The sequence below is a fragment of the Lynx canadensis genome, chromosome D2 (assembly GCF_007474595.2).
Source record: "Lynx canadensis isolate LIC74 chromosome D2, mLynCan4.pri.v2, whole genome shotgun sequence".
NCBI lineage: Eukaryota > Metazoa > Chordata > Mammalia > Carnivora > Felidae > Lynx > Lynx canadensis.
Window position 1 is genome coordinate 12,463,180 of NC_044313.2, and position 18,962 is coordinate 12,482,141.

Genomic DNA, 18,962 nt, shown 5'->3' on the forward strand with positions numbered 1-18,962 from the left:
AGCCCTTACTCTGTGCCAGGGCCTCACACAAGTCCATCTCATTATCCACACAAGCTCAAAACTGGGGTAATCATGATGCTATCTTCCAGGAGAGCGAGCTGAGGCTGCCTCAGAAAAGCTGGGCCTCTCCGCTCAGGTCACCTAGCTAATTGGGGACAGAGCTGGATCCCAAATCGGGTGGGCCTGACTTCAACCATGCCGCGTTGCCTCAGGGGTCCAGGCGATGCTTCAGAGAGGAGTTGACATTAGAATTTTACATTGCCAGATGATGAGGAGTTTGCCAGGCAGTGAGTGGGAGACAGACGTTCCAGGGGAGAAAAAGAGTGAGGGCGGTGGTCCAGGGCTGGGAGAAAGTTTGGCAAGTCTAGAGAGTGGCCTGAAGTGTGGTTTTGATAAAATCAGTGATAATTTGGCAAGAGCTGATTTCTGCTGAGCACAGCATGGGAGGAGGGGGAGATAGTCAGGTTACCTAAATTATCAGCAAGTTTAGATAAAAATCTAATGACATTTTAATGTGTTTTCTGAAGGTGCTATTTACTGAGGTGAAATGTATTATACTGAGCAAGCATATGTTGTTCATTGTGCTAGAGAAAGATCATTCCTGTGGATTGAATTTGCCTTTTATAATTTACCTGGCATTACTTTAAAAAGGGTCAGCTTTGCCGTAGCCATGTAAAGTATCTTGGGAGTTATGGACAGTTGGGAGTTATGGGAGTTACGATTCTCTCCTCGGACAGAAGGACCATTACCAAGGAATGTTATACTTGCTAGAATTCTTCCCGCGTTTGTCGATCCACACATGGTTCTGAAGTTGTCCTCAAGGGGTCTCCACATCACTGGGCAAAGCATCACAGAGTCATAGCAGTGAGGCCACAAGTCATGTCCTAAGATTGTAGCCATGGTGAAAACCCTCAAAATCAAATCTCAGGGGCATTCATTGGAATGGACATTTTTAAGCTCATCTTTAAAGTTCTTGTTAGAGTCTATGCCCCAGTGACAAATCATTTGGTAAAAACAAAAGAAAGAAGAGATAACACATTCTTCTCTTTAACTTGGATTTTCCTCTACTGAGGAAGTATCTAAATCAGTTAGGAAGTACTGAACTGCAAGGAACAGAAACCGCAAGGAAACACGGTCTAAGTAGCAGAGATGTAGCAGGCAGCTCTGAGTTGGACAGCTCCAAGGGCTTGCTAAGGGATGGCTTCGCAACGATATCCTGGCCTTAGGCTCTTCCCTATACGTCTGTCTCAGAATATTGGTTTGTCCTCTTGTTGGCTTCCCTCATGATTCCAAGATGGTAACAGCAGTTCCAAAAATCTAGTAACATAAAAAAGGGAGGCATCACCTTATGGGTTTCTTTTAAAAAGGATTGAAGCCTTTCTAGAAAGCCCCTCACCAGACTTCTCACATTTCATTGGCCATAACTGTGTTATATGCTCTTTGCTATATCAATCACCAGCAAACTACAGTTGGCTTAGATCAGTGGATATTTGCCCCCTGGGGGTGCAGAGGAGCACTTGTCTGGGCTGGGCGAGGGTGAAGTCCTGAAAAGAAAGAAAGAAAGAAAGAAAGAAAGAAAGAAAGAAAGAAGAAAGAAAGAAAGAAAGAAAGAAAGAAAGAAAGAAAGAAAAGAGAGAAAGAAGAAAGAAAGAAAGAAAGAAAGAAAGAAAGAAGAAAGAAAGAAAAGAAAGAAAGCAAGCAAGCTCCACCAGTAGGAAAGAATACCGGAAGGCATGGTTTGGGGTAGGTAATCAATAGGATTTTCTATTAATTTCTTATTCATGGCAATGGAAAACTCTTGAAATTCTGAAATCAGGGGGTGTGATAGTCAATTATTGGTACAAAAGTGCTGTTTAACAACCACCACAGAATTCTGGATGCCTCAAAAAATAACCAACTGGGCTGTCTCATCTGGACTGTGCTTGGCTGGGGTAGCTTCTCTGTATCTGACCCTCACCCTCCTCCTGTGGCCAGCAGACTAGGCATGTTCTTCTCATGGAGGTGGCAGGGGTATGAGAGCCCAAGCCCCAGTGAGTAAGCCTGTTCAAGCCTCTACTTACCTCCTGTCTGCTAATGCCCTATTGATCAAAGCAGGTCACAGGGCCAAGCTGGACCTCAAGGGGCTCGACCCATTTAGTGGGAGGTTCTGCAGAATCAGACAGCTGAGGGCCTGGATACAGGAAGGGGACAAATGCAATCTATTATAGGGGGGACAAAATAGTAAGTCAAAATAAAAACAAAATATTAAGTCAAAAAGAAAACAAAGGGTGACTTTAACAGTATTTTTGCTTTTAAACTGCACTTTAAAAATTCAAAGACCTTTTTTTTTTTTCAGAACATAAAGGAATTTGGAGATGTTCAGGTGAATAGAAACATTAAAACATTGGGACCCTGGGTGGCTCAGTCGGTTAAGCATCCGACTCTTGATTTCAGCTCAGGTCATGATCTCACAGTTTGTGAGTTCCAGCCCTGCCTCTGGCTCTGCACTGACAGCCTGGAGCCTGCTTAGGATTCCCTCTCTTTCCCTCTCTCTCTGCCCCTCCCCTGCTTGCGCGCTCTCTCTCTCAAAATGAGTGAAATTTTAAAAAACATTAATAAGTTGTGTGTGTGTGTGTGTGTGTGTCTGTGTGTGTGCGTGTGCGTGTGTGTGTAGATTGCAAAGAGTTTCAAAAAGCAGATTTTTCTAGCTCTGAACACCACCGTATCTGTGGTTGTATTAACACCAAATATCAGAGTATTCGTTTCCACCGGTAACTACTCTCATTGCCCCATCCTTCTCTTAAAAAGCAATACCTATGGTCTATACTGAGGAAATAAGTGAAGACCATATAAATGAGAAAAAACAAGGCTTTCACTGAGAGCAGAAACTCAAAAGCAGGCAGGGGAGTGGGGAAGCTTTATAGTGAGGGAAAAGGAGGATTTCAAGATTGTCCTGATGGGAGATTGTTGAGGAGGCTGGAGGTGGGTAACTGGAAATGGGACATTTTGTGTCATTGGTCCTGAGTTGGAAGCAGGGGCAAAAAATAGTGAAGCTGGCTGGCAGTGACAGTCCTAGCCTTTCTGATGGGACTGCTGCACAGGCAGGTTGCTGCAGAGGTTAAGGTCAGAGTTCTATCAGCCACGGTCTGGCCATTGTCTATTTGTGTATTAGTTTTCTAGGACTGATGAGACAGAAAGCCCCAGGGGCTCCTCAGCATGGTGGAAAGAGCCCTTCACTCTGGACTCCAAACTTTTCTGTCCCCCTCCAGACATCAGTGCCACCAGCACCCCCAGAGACACACACAGCTCTCACCTCACCAACCTGGCCACAGGGGCACCTCCATGGTCCCAGAATAGAGTGTGTGCCTCATGCCATGCCTGCTTTACATCTATCTGTCCATCCAGGTCAGGCTCAAGAGCCCCACCCCTGCACCTCCCCAAAGCTTTTCCCCTCTTTTCCCCCAGACAGAATGAATTGTTCCTGCCTTTGGGTCACCCAAACAATTTGAGTGAATATTTATTAAGATGAGGATTGATCACCTTGTGTGAAAAGGCATTTGTTACCAGTTTGTCTCCTCCCCTATGCTGTGAATACGTTGAAGGAAAGCTTTCAGCTTTCTCTGTGCCTAGTAAAGGGCTTTGCAGAGAGAAGGCTTACAACAAAGTCTTTTTGGGAAGACAACTGTCTTTTTGGGGGAGAGAAAAGGGCATAGTTAGAGTTGACAGATAAAATGCAAGACAGTTAAATTTGAATTTCAGAGAAACAATAATTTTTCAAATATAAGTATGTTCCAAATATTGCCTTATAAGCAGATCCAGAAATAACGTATGAGACATACTTATATTAAAAAAAAACAAAAAAAAAAAACAAAAAAAACCCAAAAAACCCTACTCATTGTCTATCAGAAACACAAATTCAATTGTGCCTACTGCATTCTTGTTTGCTAAATATAGCAACCCAGACCACAGGGTAACGCCTAGTGAAACTGCAAAATGGTTTGACTCTGAGGCCAAGAGGAAATCTCCCCAGTCCACTCTTCCCTTCTCTGTGAGGCCAGAACTCTGCCCCTGGAGTTGACGAGGCTTTGCTGCTATTGTACCCACTGATAAAACCCCAAATGGCTGGCTCCTTCTCCAAAGATCAGAAACCAGGCTGCTCATTTCCGGAAAAATGCTTCGAAGATTCCTAGAGGAGAAGCAATGCGTGGAAATGGTAGTGAAAAGACAGGAGGAAGGAGCTTTAATGGTCCTTAATGGGCAAGAAGTTAATTTTTTGAGCCATAGTCATTTCCTTCATGTTGGAAAACAGGAGTTAATTGTGAACACAGATGAGGAAGTGCTTCTTTGCATGGGGAAGTCTTCTGTGATGAAGCATGGTATCCAGAGGAGCTCTGCGTGGTCATGAGAGGAAAAGAGAGATGCTGGTCCATGCTGTCCCCCGACTCTCCTTCTGGGCCCCACTTCATCCATAGAAATTGCGGGGAGGATGTGCGCGGCAGGTTGAGTGGTGACCCACAAAACCTGCCAGTGTGATCTTACTTGGCGAGGGGGTCTTTGCAGATGTAACTAAGGACTTGGAGATGAGAAGATCATCCTGAATTATCTGGGTAGGCCTCCAAATCCAGTGACAGATGTCCTGATAAAGAACACACAGAGGAGAAGAGAGACGTACAGAGGAAAAGGCAAAGGCAGAGCCAGGTGACACGAACCCAGGAATGCTGACACCACCAGAAGGTAGGCAGAGTCACAGAGGATTCGCCCCGAGGCCTCCAGGGGCAGTGTGACCTTGATTTTGGACTTCTAGCCTCCAGAATTGTGAGAGACTAAGTGTCTGTTGTTTTAGGTCCTCAAGTTTGTGGTATTTGTTAAGATAGCTGCAGGAGTAGAGTCCTTAAAGCCCAGTGCCAGGCTGGGAGCGGGAGTTAAGGACGTCCCCCCAGGGGGCCACACACTGCCGCTAATACGAAGCCTCTCTTGGTTTCTTATGAGAAAATGGCCTACAATCCCACAGAGTTCCAATTTTATGTAAGACCAAGCCCTATTTACCAGATACTTTATGCTAGCTACTCAGTTGTCATAAACATTGAGTATAAGGCAATGTTTTAAATTGGGAGTAGTATGTGGAACATCTCACTTGCACATTTTTAACATCAAATTTAATTAATGTGTATATGGGGAATCCACAGAAACATGAGATTCTCCTCATGTTTGTTTTTGACAAAGAACATCGGTAGTCTCTAAGTAGGGGAGCTCAACACCATCCACTGAGTTGTAGGAAAAATAGTAGAACTTTAGGTCCAAAAAATAAGAAAGCAGTTTCCCAGTTTTCATATGTTGAAACCCTAACCCCAATGTGACTATATTTGGAGATAAGGCCTTTAAAGAGGTGATTAAGGTTAAATGAGGTCATGACATGGGGTCATAATCTAACAGAATTGGTTGCCTTATAAGAAGAGAGAGAGGGGTGCCGGGTAGCTCAGTTGGTTGAGCATCCCACTTTGGCTCAGGTCATGATTTCCCGGTTCGTGAGTTCGAGCCCCACCTCGGGATCACTGCTGTCGTCAGCCTGTCAGCACAGAGCCCACTTCAGATCCTATATCCCCCTCTCTTTGCCCCTCCTTCACTTGTACTCTCCACCCCCCCCCAAAAAAAAGATAAAAAAAAAAAAAGAAGATCAAGAGAGGGATCTCTTGTAAGCCCATATTGAGAAGGCGACCATCTGTAAGCCAGAAAGAGAGCTCTCACCAGAACCTGATCATGCTGGCACCCTGATGGCAGACTGCTGGCCTCTAGAACTTTGAGAAATAAATTTCTGTTGTTTAGGCCCCCAGTGTATGGTATTCTTACGGCAGTCTGAGGTGACTGATACAGGGATATGCTATCAAAAACATTTGGGGACCCCTGAAGTACATAATATCGTTCTTATATATTCCTTCTCTAATTCTTACCAAATTATTTTCCTGGAAAGTGCAAATGGCTCAGAGAGGTTGACTGTGGCAGCAGCGATGGCTCCAATCTGTCCTTGCTTTCCTGTGGGTGGTCTCCTCCTATACAGACTTTGGCCTTGGCCTTGTGACTTGCTTTGGCCAATACAACAATAGGTATTATATCATAAGCAGAGACTTGGAAATTGCTTGTGAGTTGTAGGTTGCTCCCTCTCTTACAGTGGGACCTTCTAGCACTTAGTGAAAAAAGCTACCATAGTCTCGGGTGGCTGAGAGACCATGAGGAGAGTGACTACAGACATCCCCTCTGAGGCCTGGGGCCTGTGCGTGGGACCACCCTGGACCACCAAGCTCTAACCAGCTGGCCCTGAGTAGAAGAACTTCCCAGACAACCCACAGAGTCATGAAAAAGTTGAAAGGTTTGTCATTGGAAGTCTCTAAGTTTTGGGGTGGTTTGTTACATGGCAGAAGCCAAGTGATACATGGGGTAGGCAGATTATAGGGTCTTTCACCCAGTTTAGATGAGTTGCAGCCCAAAATATGGATGGTCACCATATGAGATGATTTTCTTTTTCTTTTTTTAAATCTTTATTTATTTTTGAGAGAGAGACAGCATGTGAGCAGGGGAGGAGCAGAGAGAGAGAGAGAGAGAGAGACAGAATGCAAAGCAGGCTCCAGGCTCTGAGCTGTCAGCACAGATGTGGGGCTTGAACTCACAAACTGTGAGATCATGACCTGAGCTGAAGTGGGACGCTCAACCCACTGAGCCACCCAGGCGCCCTGAGATGATTTTCAAAAGTCTTTCCAGCTTTGTTATTTGTCTTTGCACATATTAGCACATATCAGATGCTCAAAAACAGTTGTTGAGTGAAGAAGATGGGTCATAGCAAACACACATCAAACATTCCCTACATATGCTTACATGGATTATTTTACTTAATCCTTCCCCCCAAATATGCAGTAGGTACTACGATTACCATGCCCATTTGAAGATGGAGAAACCAAGGCTTAGGGAGGTTAAGTAACTTGCCCAAGACCAGACAACTGAAGGCAGCCGAATTGGGATCTGATCTCCCGTATCTCTGCCTTCACAGTACCCACATAGGTCCTAGGTGACACCACAAGTTCTAAACTGCCCATCCTTCTGTACTGGATGAATTCCAACGGAAGCTGGAAACAGAATTATGTTGTATTTGGTACACACATCCTGCTTCTGCATCCGTACAGTGGTGGATGGGGTCTGATCGTCTTAGTTCTCATGATGGTGCTTCTGTGGGCCTGGTGGCCTGTGCCTGATTGAGAAGAGGTCACCCATGGAGGTTGTTAGGAGTAAGTGACATACAGCACAGGAGCTAGCAGCTTCTGGTGCCACTACCTGGGAGGAGAGCCAGGGTGCCCTTGCAGCTCGGGCTCACTGAGAACTAAGTGATGCCAACTGCCTTCCCTGGGACCCAGGTGGTGCCCATTATGCAGAGATAGAGCCAACTCCGTGGAAGGTCAGTGCCAGGCAGAAAGAACAGCTTTCTCTACTGGAGGTCTGTGTGAGGCCTTCGGTCTGTCCATCCTCCTGCCTTCATTCTCGGACAGAAAACCACAGATGGAGTCACTCTGGTCAGAGCTGTGTACAAGCTGCTGGTGGGGGTGCTTGGGCTTTGTTAGAGGCAGTTTCCCTTTGAGGGGAGAGGGTCTGGCAGCTTCTGGGCAAGGGCTATAAGAGTATAAGAGTGGTGAGAGTTTTACAAGAGGTTGTTCTTTTAGTCCTTAGAGGGGGTGCTTTCCTGGTTCCCTGTGCCTCTCCACCCCGTTATTCTACATTATGGTAAACTGTGATTTACCATTTTACTGTGATTATTTTGTTTGCTTATTCACTTGCTTAAAAATTTTTTTAATGTTTTATTTATTTTTGAGAGAGAGAGCACGAGCAGGCCAGGAGCAGAGAGAGAGAGGGAGACACAGAATCTGAAGCAGGCTCCAGGCTCTGCGTTGTCAGCACAGAACCCTACGCAAGGCTTGAACTCATGAACTGTGAGATCATGAGCTGAGCCAAAGTTGGACGCTTAACCGACTGAGCCACCCAGGAGCCCCTTCACTTGCATTTTTCTCCTCTCTTCCCCATTGGACATGTATCTCCATGAAGGTAGAGACCTTGTCTTTTTCTTTATGGCATCCCCAGCATAATGTCATGTACATTTACTCGCACAATAAAAATGTGTTTAGTGAACTCCGCAAGGCAGACATTATTAATCTTACGTAATAAAACAGAAAACTAAAGGTCAGAATTGTTGGGTAACTTGCTTAAGATGACACAAGTAGTGAATCATGGGAACCAAATTCTAACCTGGGTTCTACTGACTTTGAAGCCTGTGAAGTTTCTCTAAAACACGAGGCAGGTACCACAGGTGGTGAGAGACGATAGTGCACAAATGCATTTAAATAATATTGAATCATGATGCAAAAGGCATTTCCTTTCCACTTATCCTTCAGTCCTGATTATCTAAAAAAAATTATTTTTTCTAAAAAAAAAAAGTAGGACTCAAGCTTAGAGCAAGACTGTCAGCATGAAGTTTGGCTGTGAGAGGCGGAAGGTTTGAAAAGATTGGATGAACGAGGTAAGGTATGTTCCTCTTTCATGTAAATGAAGCATAGGCAAATAGCCCAGAGTTGGAAAGGCAGTTCTGTGATTGTCAGGAACCCAGACTTCTTCCACTCTGTTGTCCTGGCACCTTGGTCATGTAGAGTATACTTTATAACCCAAGATAGTTGCTGCAGCCCCAGCCATTGTGTCCACCTTCTAGCCATCGGGAGAAAGGGAAGATCCTGCCACTTTCATTAAGGGCCACTTCCCAGAAGTCATGTGTAACGGTTCACTTTATATTCCTTGGCCCACCGGAGAATTTTATTTCCACTGCTGTGTTAGGAGCCTGGCTTTCACAAGGTTCGTGGGCTCATTGCATTTGGCAGAGCCTGCAAGACTGGAAGCTTTGATCAGAAAATCAAGAAGTGCTCGAATGTGGGACGGGCTGTAAAGTAGGACTTGCCTTATGGCTCTGGGCCCAAGGCTGATGAGGACAGGGAGTCAGTCTGCATGGGGCTGTGCGAGGGAGGGCTGTGCGAGGCAATTTCCTTTCCTCCCCAGGGTGCGGGGTGGAGGGAGGGAGGGGATGCTCCTTTGTGTTGCTCCCCTCATTGTCCTACTGAACCCAACGAAGGGGAAGGGTTGCAAAAGAATCCCTTGTAGGGACTAGGGTGCCCGCAGGAGGGGGAGCCTGGCACTCCATCCTGATCAGATAGCTCTCAGGCCCTGGACATGCTGGTCTCCAGATGGGCCTCACTGAGCAGGGGAGGAGAGGGCTGGAGAGAGATGGAAGGGTGAAGGCGGACCCTACTGATGTATGCTCTGAACACCCACGTGTGTGAGTTTCTCAGGAGTCCAGGGGACATGTTGGGAGGTGGCTGCCGCCGGGCAAAAGAACCCAAGCAGCAAGAGGCTGTGGGTATCAATGCCAGAGGGGGCAGCTTGAGGTGTGTGGTAGAGTGGAACCAGATTGCTCACTCGGGGAACTGGCGAGCGGAAGACACCTTGGAATCAGGAGAACTCCTGCCTGCACCCACACGTGCTAGTGTCTACAAGCCACCCCCAGGGAGGATCAGCCAGGCGAGTGGAGAGGACTGCAATGTGCCAGCCACACCAGGAGACCTCTGTCCTCTCCCCTGCGTTGCTGAGTCCCAGCCCCCAACCCCAGACAAGCTGGAGAAGGGAAGGATTTTCTCAAAGGCAAAGCAAGCCTCCCCTTCACTCCTAAGTATGAGGAGGAGGGAAAAGCAGACTGCCTTGTCCTCACTCTAGTCCCTAGACCCCGAGCCCAGTTGTGATGGGGAAGAGGTGACCTTGGAATCAGACAGGAAATTAGCATGCTAAACCAGACTGGGCTGTTTTAATAAGCTCTGCAATATGCCCAAGATCCTGGGGAAGGGTACTCCACAGAGGCTGATTGATTCTTTTACTCACTGTACGTACTTACCACCCATTGACATTGTGCTAGCCACTGTCAGATGCATAGGTCCCTGCACTTGTCCAGTGGCGAGGGAGACAGATGATGGAAAATAAACTCACGCTCCCGCGGTGGGCTACAGAGGACTGGGAAGGAGATGGAGGGAGGTAGTTACCTTTCTGAGGAGGCGATCTTGAGCAAGGGCTCAAATGAGCAAGGGAGGGGCTTGTGGGACTGTGGGGGCTAAGATCGGAGTTTTCTCCCGATTTCCTACTGGAGGAGGCCTAGCCAGCCTGCTGGGGTCGCCCCGTGCTCCATGCATGTCAAAGCTGGTGATGATTAGGATCTCAGATTCCCAAATCCAACCCTGGGATTTTGATCCGGTTGTATGGGAGATGGGCCAGAACCTTTCCAAAGGTTTATCTGATTCTGATCATCTCAAGGTCTGAGAACCAGACAGCTCAATGATCCCATTTGCTACTCACCATGCACCTGCTGACTTGAAAAGGGAGCTGGAACCATTAAGAATTGAGAGCTTTCACTGTGTATCAGGAATGCTGCTAAGCACTTTGCATTATCTTTAATATGTATATATGTATAATATTTGCGAGACCACTGAAGTAGGTACTATTATTCTACCCATTTTGTAGATGAGGAAACCGAGGCTCAGAGATGTTAAGTCACTTGCTTGAGATCACAAGATGGCATGTGGGAGTGCGAGGTTCTGACCCTGGCATGAAACTATGGCTGTGCCTTCACCCTTCAGAGATGAGGTAAACACTCACCATGACAGCAACCAGCCACACAAGGCAGTAATTTCAAGTGACACATAGGAGTGGACCAAGCACAGCTTAAGATTTCGGAGGTGACAAAGAAGGCAGTGAGGTCTTGGGGCGCCTGGGTGACTCAGTTGGTTAAGCTGCCGACTTTGGGTCAGGTCATGATCTCACGGTTTGTGAGTTCAAGCCCCACGTCGGGCTCTGGGCTGACAGCTCAGAGCCTGGAGCCTGCTTCCGTTTCTGTGTCTCACTCTCTCTCTCTGCCTGTCCCCTGTTCAAGCTCTCTCTCTGTCTCTCTCTCAAAAAAAATGAATAAACATTTAAAAAATTTAAAGAAGGCAGTGAGGTCTGGATATTGAGGAATAAGGGCTTGGACAGTCTCCAGTGGGGGGCTAAGGCTTGGGAAGGAGGAACAAGCAGAAAGCGGTGCCTGCAATGCAGAGCGTGGACAGTCACCCAGAGAGAAGCAGAGATCAGAGACCACATGGGCCCTGGATGGGAAAGTGGAGACAGTACTGGCCTCGGTTCCTTATGGCAATTTGGACCTTCATCCTAGCGCAGAGGGTGATAAATGGAGCCTGGGGGCTAGAGTTTGCCTGGAAACAAATCTCAAGCAGTGGAAAACTAGAGGTTTCATGGTCAGCATATCTAAAAATAGTAACTCAGTGCAAAATTGAAATAGAAAAAGTTGTCTACCTGCGTCTCTGTGACTTTCCCACTGACTGGCACTCAGGAACCTATGTCCCTCTGCCCTCCTCCCTTGCTGTGCCTCCCATTGTTTGCATGATGCTTGGATGTACTTTTTCTGTCTCCAGAATCCAGGAGATCTCAGTAGCCTCATGATAAATGCTTCTGTTGCTTCAGATAGTTGAGTGGTTTTTGATCCCTGCAATCAACATATCCCTGTCTAGAATAGAAATGATGAACCTGATGTCCGGTACAGGCCAGTTAAGATATGGGTGTGGGATCATGCAGGGCGACCTCTGCTAGGAAGCTGGAAATTAAGAGATGGAATCTGAGCAACGTATTGAAGATAATGCCAGCTGCTGTGACAGATAAACCCTGAGACCTTAGTGGCTTAGCACAGTAGTTTATTGCTTGTTGACACCATGGTGTGTGCATGTTCCTGATCAGACAACCTTTATCCGGGAACCTGGATCCCTCCATGTTGTGGCTCCTCCCTCCCATAATACTTCCCCTGTGCTCACCCATGACTGTGCTGAGCGTGTGGGGAAGCACCCCTGCCCAGATGTGACAAAGATCCCTTCTACTCACTTGCCACTGAAGAGAATGAGTAGTCACTCACATGATCTCACCAAAATGCAAGGGGGCTGATGCTCTAGCAAACAGTATGGCAGTTCCTCAAAAAGTTAAACGTAGAGGGGTGCCTGGGTGGCTCAGTTGGTTAAGCTTCTGACTCTTGGTTTCAGCTAAGGTCATGATCTACTGGTTCATGAGTTTGAGCCCTGTGTCAGGCTCTGCATTGACAGTACAGAGCCTGCTTGAGATTCTCTCTCTCTCTCTCTCTCTTTCTCTCTCTCTCTCTCTCTCTCTCCTCTCTCTCCTCTCTCTCTTCCCCTCATGCATTCTCTCTCTCTCAAAAAATAAAAATAAAAAAATAATTAAATTGAAAAGTTAAACATAGAATTACCAAATGACCCAACAATTCTACCCCTAGGTATGTACCCAAAAGAACTGAAAACAGATGTTGAGATAAATACGTGTGCATGAGTGTTCTCAGCATTATTATTCACAAAAGCCAAAAAATGGAAACAGCCCAAATGTCCATCAACAGATGAATGGATAAGCAAATTGTACGGATATCCACACAGTAGAATATTCAGTCACAAAAAGGAACGAAGTGTTGTTATGTGCTGCAACATGGGTGAACCCAGAAAACTTACGCTAGGTGAAAGAAGGCAAATGCAAAAGGTCACATAATGAACAATTTCCTTTTTTATAAGACATATCCAGAATAGGTAAATCTATGTTTGTTTTTGTTTTGTTCTTTTTTTTTTTTTTCGAGAGAGTTGTGGGGAGGGGCAGAGGGAGAGAGACAGAAAGAGACTGAGAATCTTAAGCAGGCTCCACACTCAGCATGAAGCCCGACAGGGCACTGGAACCCACCATCCTGGGATCAGGACCTGAACCAAAATTAAGAGTCGGATGCCCAACTGACTGAGCCACCCAGGCACCCCAGAATAGGTAAATCTATAGAGATAGAAAGCAAATTGGTGGTTACCAGAGGTTGAGGAGAGGGAAGAATGGGTAGTTATTGCTTAATAAGTATGGAGTTTTCTTTGGGGATGATGAAATGTTTTGGAACTTGATATAGGGGTTGGCTGCACAACATTGTGAACGTATGAAGTGATGCTGAATGGTACATTCCAAAATGTTAATTTTATGTTGTGTGAATTTCACGTCAATAAAAAAAAATGCAAGGGGGCTGGGAAGTGTCATCCCTGGTAGGGCAGCGGCTGCTTCCTAGGGATAACTCCACACTCCTGAAGGGGGTCTTGTGTCCTTGGTGACCAGCTAAGCATCTGTGTGCATCTTTCTTCATCCTTCCTCCAGAACACACTTATCTCCTCCCCAAGGGGAGATAATCCAAAGACCTCCCAGGACACTGTATCCAGCTTAAAGCTGAGGATGTCCTGTCCTCTGTTGATTTCAGACGTGGCTTCCCTTGCTCTGGTGACATACAAACTAGAAGGACAAGTTATCTGAATCCCTCACCTTCGCACCCAACACCCAGAGGTAGAGCAGAAACAGCACGACTACAATACAAACTTGTGTTCTGAAAGGGGAAGACAGGCAGACAGAGCAGCCCCTGGCCCCTGACAATTATGAGCTCTGGCTGGGCAGGCACCGAGGAGGTGGGACCATGGATGGAGAATTTCCCTTGTTAGACCCCATTATAATTTCTGGGAGAAGCTCCCTGGCCCATTGTTCTTTATGGCCCTGACTCCATCCTCTGGGAGATTTTGCCTTGATCATTATCTCCTGGGCCACATCTAAAATGAATGTTGGAGAGTTTGCTCTACTTAGCGACTGTGCAGCTTGCACAAGCTGACTTCCTGCCTGTGCAATCTCAGGGCCCCAAGGGTTGTTTAATGCTTGAACAGTCAAAATATTTGCTAGTTTGGGTTTGTCATTTCTTTGGCAATAAAACACCTAAAAATGGGAGGCTTCTTACTAGACACACAAAAAAGTGCATTGTGTATGATTTTAGTTATATGATATTCAAGAACAAGCAAAATGAACCCATGATGCCCCTTGGTTTTGATCGGAATCCATGTACAAGAAGACTCAGAGAGGCTAATTGGCTTGCCTAAAGTCACACAGCCACTTCGAGCAGAGGCAGCGCTAGAACACAGGTCTCCAAATTTATAGCCCAGAAAGCTTGGCTTGGCACTCACAGGGAGTGAATAGACACAACAGTTTCCAAATGTGGATTTTTCTTTTGGTACTTTTAATTAGCATATATGAAATACACTGCCAATCTAATTTAATTATAATTAGGTAACCAGAAGGCTGATTATGTTGTAAATTTAGATTAAAGAGCTGTTGTTTTCAATTAGGTTTGATTGTAAAGTGCTTTGACACTCTTCTTGGCCTCACGGAAAGTTCATTATATAACTTCCCAGTTTCTCACTTGGATTTTGCCCACAGGTCTGGGGTGGTAGTAACTGAACTAAAGTTCCCAGGACACCCCCAGTCTGGTGCAGATTTGGACCTGGTACCTACCCATTGGTGGCAAGGGCCGCCAGATGCTACTGGGCTGTTGGATCAGGGTACTTTCAGCTGCCTGTAATAAAGAATCCAACTGGAAAAGCCCAAACCTCAAGGGGACTTAAAGTCACACACAATAAGACACACGCAGGTATGCAGGCCGAGGGTTTGTTAATTTGCTTTCAAAACATCCTTAAGGACTCAACTCCTTAAGGATTTCATCTCCCTGCTCTACCAACTTAAACATGTTGGCTTCTGTTCTCAAGCTTGTTGCTAGATGCTTATGGGATGGTTGCTGCAGCCCCAAGCTTTCTTATGCCCCCAGAGGGAGACATTCCTTCCTTGTGTCCCTTGAGCCTCCAGCAGACTTCTCATGGCTCCTTGGTCAGGACTGCAGCACAGACCCGTTCCTAAGTCACCATCCCTAACGAGTCACCATGATTGACTTGAGCAAATCAAGTAGAGTCTTTCTAGGAGCCCATGATTGCCTGATACCCACCAGCAAATTAGGAGAGGCCGTGGGGAAGGGCAGTGGCTGTTGGCTAGGCTACCAAAGGTCCTTGCCTGAGGCCAGTGTTGCCACACCCTGCAGAAATGGCTAAGCTCAGCTCCGGTTCTTAACTCTCCAGCAGATACCTGCTCTCTCTATTCCTCGGGGCTAAGCTTTGGCATTGTTTGTAGATGGTGTTGGCCATATAAGGCATGGCTAAGCAAGAACAAGGATGAAAAAGAGAAGACATTTTAGAAGATCATGCAAGCCAACTAGAAGATGAGACAGAAGTGCACATAGCTGTGGGAGTGGCTAAACCACCCCAGTTGTCTCTGGGGAATATCGGGAGCTCTGCCTTGGAAAGAGGGTATCAGAGAGAATGGGTTTGACCCTCAGCACCTCAGGTAATGTTCCCAGCAGTCCTCTGAAGTATTATCTGACCCAGACTCAACTGTTCTCCCACACCAGGCTGCCTGGAGAAGTGACCATCCTCTTGCTGGCAGATCACCTGAGGCTCTGAATTCCCTCTGCTGCCATGCATGGCCCACCTATGGACAGTGGAGTGTGGTGGACATGTAGGTAGGTCCTGAGGTCAGACTCCTCATGCTCACACTCCAGCTCCTTTCACCTCCAACCCTGGGAGTTTCTTCAAGCTCTCTTAGCCTCAGCTTCTTCATCTGTAAAAACTCTACTTTATGGGTTCTTGTGAGGATTGAATGAGATAATCCATAGAAAATTCTTAGCACAGAGTCTAGCAGATAGTCAACAGGCAATGGATATTTGCTATTTTTCTCACTACCACCCGTAATTCATGGTATTCTGGGCCAAGTGGAAGAGCTGGCTAATGCTCTGGCCATCACGACCCCCAAAATCCTTTTCAGCATTGGTTTGGAGGGTAGCTCTGAGCACAGAGCAGAAAAAGCAGCCCATGCTGGAAGCAAAAAGCCCCTGGTATGGACCTGGCACATAGTAAGTACACAATAACTATTAGTCACCCTCCCTGTCTTAAAATTATACAATCAGCTCAATGGCCTTCCTATTCTCTCCTGTCAAGCCTTTGGAGTGATGCTTAAACTGTCACCTTGGAGACAATGTGCTCCAGGAGACAGGTTTCCATTTTGAATCTCTGATGACTACACAGGCCGCCTCCATTTTTTAAAAAAAAACATCTTCAAAATGTTGGGGCAACTGAATGCCTGAAAGTTGAACAATGGATCCCCATAGTAATGACGTTGCACTCTCAGAAAGCTAAATATATTATAAAGTCCTTGATCATAATTGTCCTTTTTGACAGTCCTTAACAGTGTTTTGTTACCTTTTGAAATGAATTTTGTTCTTTTATTTTGCAATTAAACACATGACTAACTGGCTGAAGTCCAGTGAATGGCCGAAAGAGATTAGAGTCTCTGAAGCACTTGTAATGGTTTCCATCTGTGTCCAAATAGGATTAACTTTACAGCTTTTTAAAAATCACTGGTATCAGTTCATCCAGTTTTCCATTCTCCCGTTTTTATGAAACAATAAGGCAAAAACATGCAATTTTCAAAAACATATACTGTTGACCACATAATAAAAGGGAGCCTCCAAAACTGACCTGTTGGCTGGCAGGATGCATCACTGTTTCAAAGCTGGAAATGTTTGGGTTTAGAGGATGAAGGGCAATTTGGGGTGTGAAGTATGAAAGTGCTGATTAACGTGTGAAAAAAAATGGAGTTGAGACCCATTTATATCTGCCCCTTCTTAAATATGACAAGATAGATACTAACTCCTACCAGATGACCAATGTGGCCTCTAAAAGGTCCTGGCTTCTGCCCATGGCTAAGCCACTGAGAATGCTGGCCTCATGATCATGAAGCATCTTGGTCCAACCACCTGGAATGCCAGTGAGCATTGCCCAGATTGACTGGCCATGAAGAACCAGGTGTTTCGTGCTCACTGCTGCCAACCACAGACATGCCCATGGCACCTGCCGGTGCTGGCTGATGGCGAAGGGCCAGTCCTCAATTTCAACCACAGGAGGGGCCTCACTTGCAGGCCACAGCTGAACTGTGTTGGGCCCAGGTGTTGCCTTCCCCTAAGACTCCATTGGGATTGGACGCACTGGATCTTTCAAAGCTGTGTCATCACTCAACATGCAAACAATGACTTTTAATAAACTTCTGAATTCTCATCTCCAGAGTTCTCTGTAACTTTCTCCCCTGACACAGTCCTTCACCCCACTCCTCCTACACAACCCTTTCACTGCTGCATGATCAGCACATTCTTTCATGTATTTTTCCTTCAAATTTTTCCTCCAAGTCTTTGCTTTAACCCAAACTTAGCTGTTGTCTGAGCACAGCATCTTTGTGGCCTGTCTAGGAGACACATGTTTCTCATACCCTGAAGTATTTCTCTGATAGGGAGGTGTTGGCATCCTCCTTGTTCCTTCCCTCCCCCTTGTAAGCTCCAATGAGGCATACACCATTGGAGTTTCCCACCCCATCCTCACAGAGCAACCATCTCCTGGTTATTAGCACCCCTCACTTTTGTTTCTGGATGACCTTTATCTCTACATCAATTTCTGCCATCATTCCCTTGAGGGAAACTTCAACATGCATGTGGGTGGTCCTTCCAGTCCTCTGAACTCTTCCATCCCTGGCTCTCCCATCAGGCCCAATTCTAATATTTGCAGCAGGAGCACAAATGGAGGCTCATCTGTATGTCCCAGTATTTAAATGTTACACATCCAGCTAACCAACTGTTAAATAACACATATCCTATTTCCTTTCCTTGATACAAAAAAAGGTACATGTAAAGTTATGGTAAAATATCAAGGATGATTGAACTGAACTACTTTTGTATATGTCTGCGCACTCTTTCCACGAGCCTATTATTTGGGTAAGTAATGAAATAAAGTCATACATAATTCATAAATTATATTTATTCCCTAAAAGTTAATTTTCTTGCCTTCATTTAAGTAAATTACTAATTATGTTGTTATAATCAAGACTTTCACATAATTTGTGTTCTATTGAGAGTAATGACTAATTAGACAACCTTCTGGGGACATTGTGGTTGTTAAGGTGTTTTTCATCGATTTCAAAGTGGAGAAACTATGTTTGGCTGAGGTTGAAGCAGCTGGGACTTGTCAATTAAATTCTTAAAGTAATACTTGGATTGGAAGGGAACCATGAGTTTCATATATCACATTCATATCATGATAGATCATGAGTTTAACATACAACATTTTGATGGGGTTAGGTTGTATATTATCAATTATATATCACATTATCACAGAAAATGGCATAAAATATATTAATTTCGTTACGTAAATTGCTAATCATCAATATCACAAATTTTTATTGTCTCTCGAAAGAAATATCAAGATCGATACAGTATTTTAAAGTGTTTTCCTTCCAAATTCTTCAATGTTGACAACAACAACATGTTATTAATTTGTTAAAATTTTTCTCCAGATTACATTTTGAGATGTAATGGCCCAAAATAGTCTCTATAGAAATTAGTTTGGGGAAATGTTGTATGAATTTCCTTCATAGTCATGCAAAGTTTTTGTTTCCTTTAAAAATAAAAAAAAATGTTTTAAAAAATGAAGTAGACAAACTTAACTCTGGTTTTCTTTTGTCAGCCACAGTTCATACCAAATAGCTGTGGGATAGTGCAACTACCCTTTCTTCTAAAGACTACACTCAGATCTGAGAATCTTCTATTGTCTCACTTAACTCTTCAAGTGCATCTCATCTATCTTGTCTAAATTATATCAAATTGCTTTAACACAGCAAGTAACTCCAAGACCGTGAATTAGAACATGAAAATGGACAGCTCGCACAAGTGGGAAATGTTACTTTGTTATGCAAGAATCTATTGCAAGTGGAAAGGATTTCAGAAGTTAATTAATTTGTCTTCCCTTTCAGTTAAGTGTTTCTGTCATTCAAATGGTCTCTGCATTTTGATATATCTCTGTCTCATGTGTAGGTGGTGGACACCACCCAAAAGCCTTCATGGCATCCAGGAGAGGTCACTTGTTTTGAGGACAGGGGGTACAGAG

The 18,962-nt window shown here is 45.2% G+C and overlaps 1 long non-coding RNA gene across 1 annotated transcript; it reads left to right on the forward strand.

Annotated features, from left to right (window-relative positions):
• The first annotated feature begins 4,028 nt into the window (after positions 1-4,028).
• On the forward strand, positions 4,029-17,087 carry LOC115527604. Its single transcript, XR_003972974.1, has 2 exons — positions 4,029-4,713; positions 15,386-17,087. It is a non-coding gene; the product is annotated as an uncharacterized LOC115527604 (long non-coding RNA).
• Positions 17,088-18,962: the final 1,875 nt, after the last annotated feature.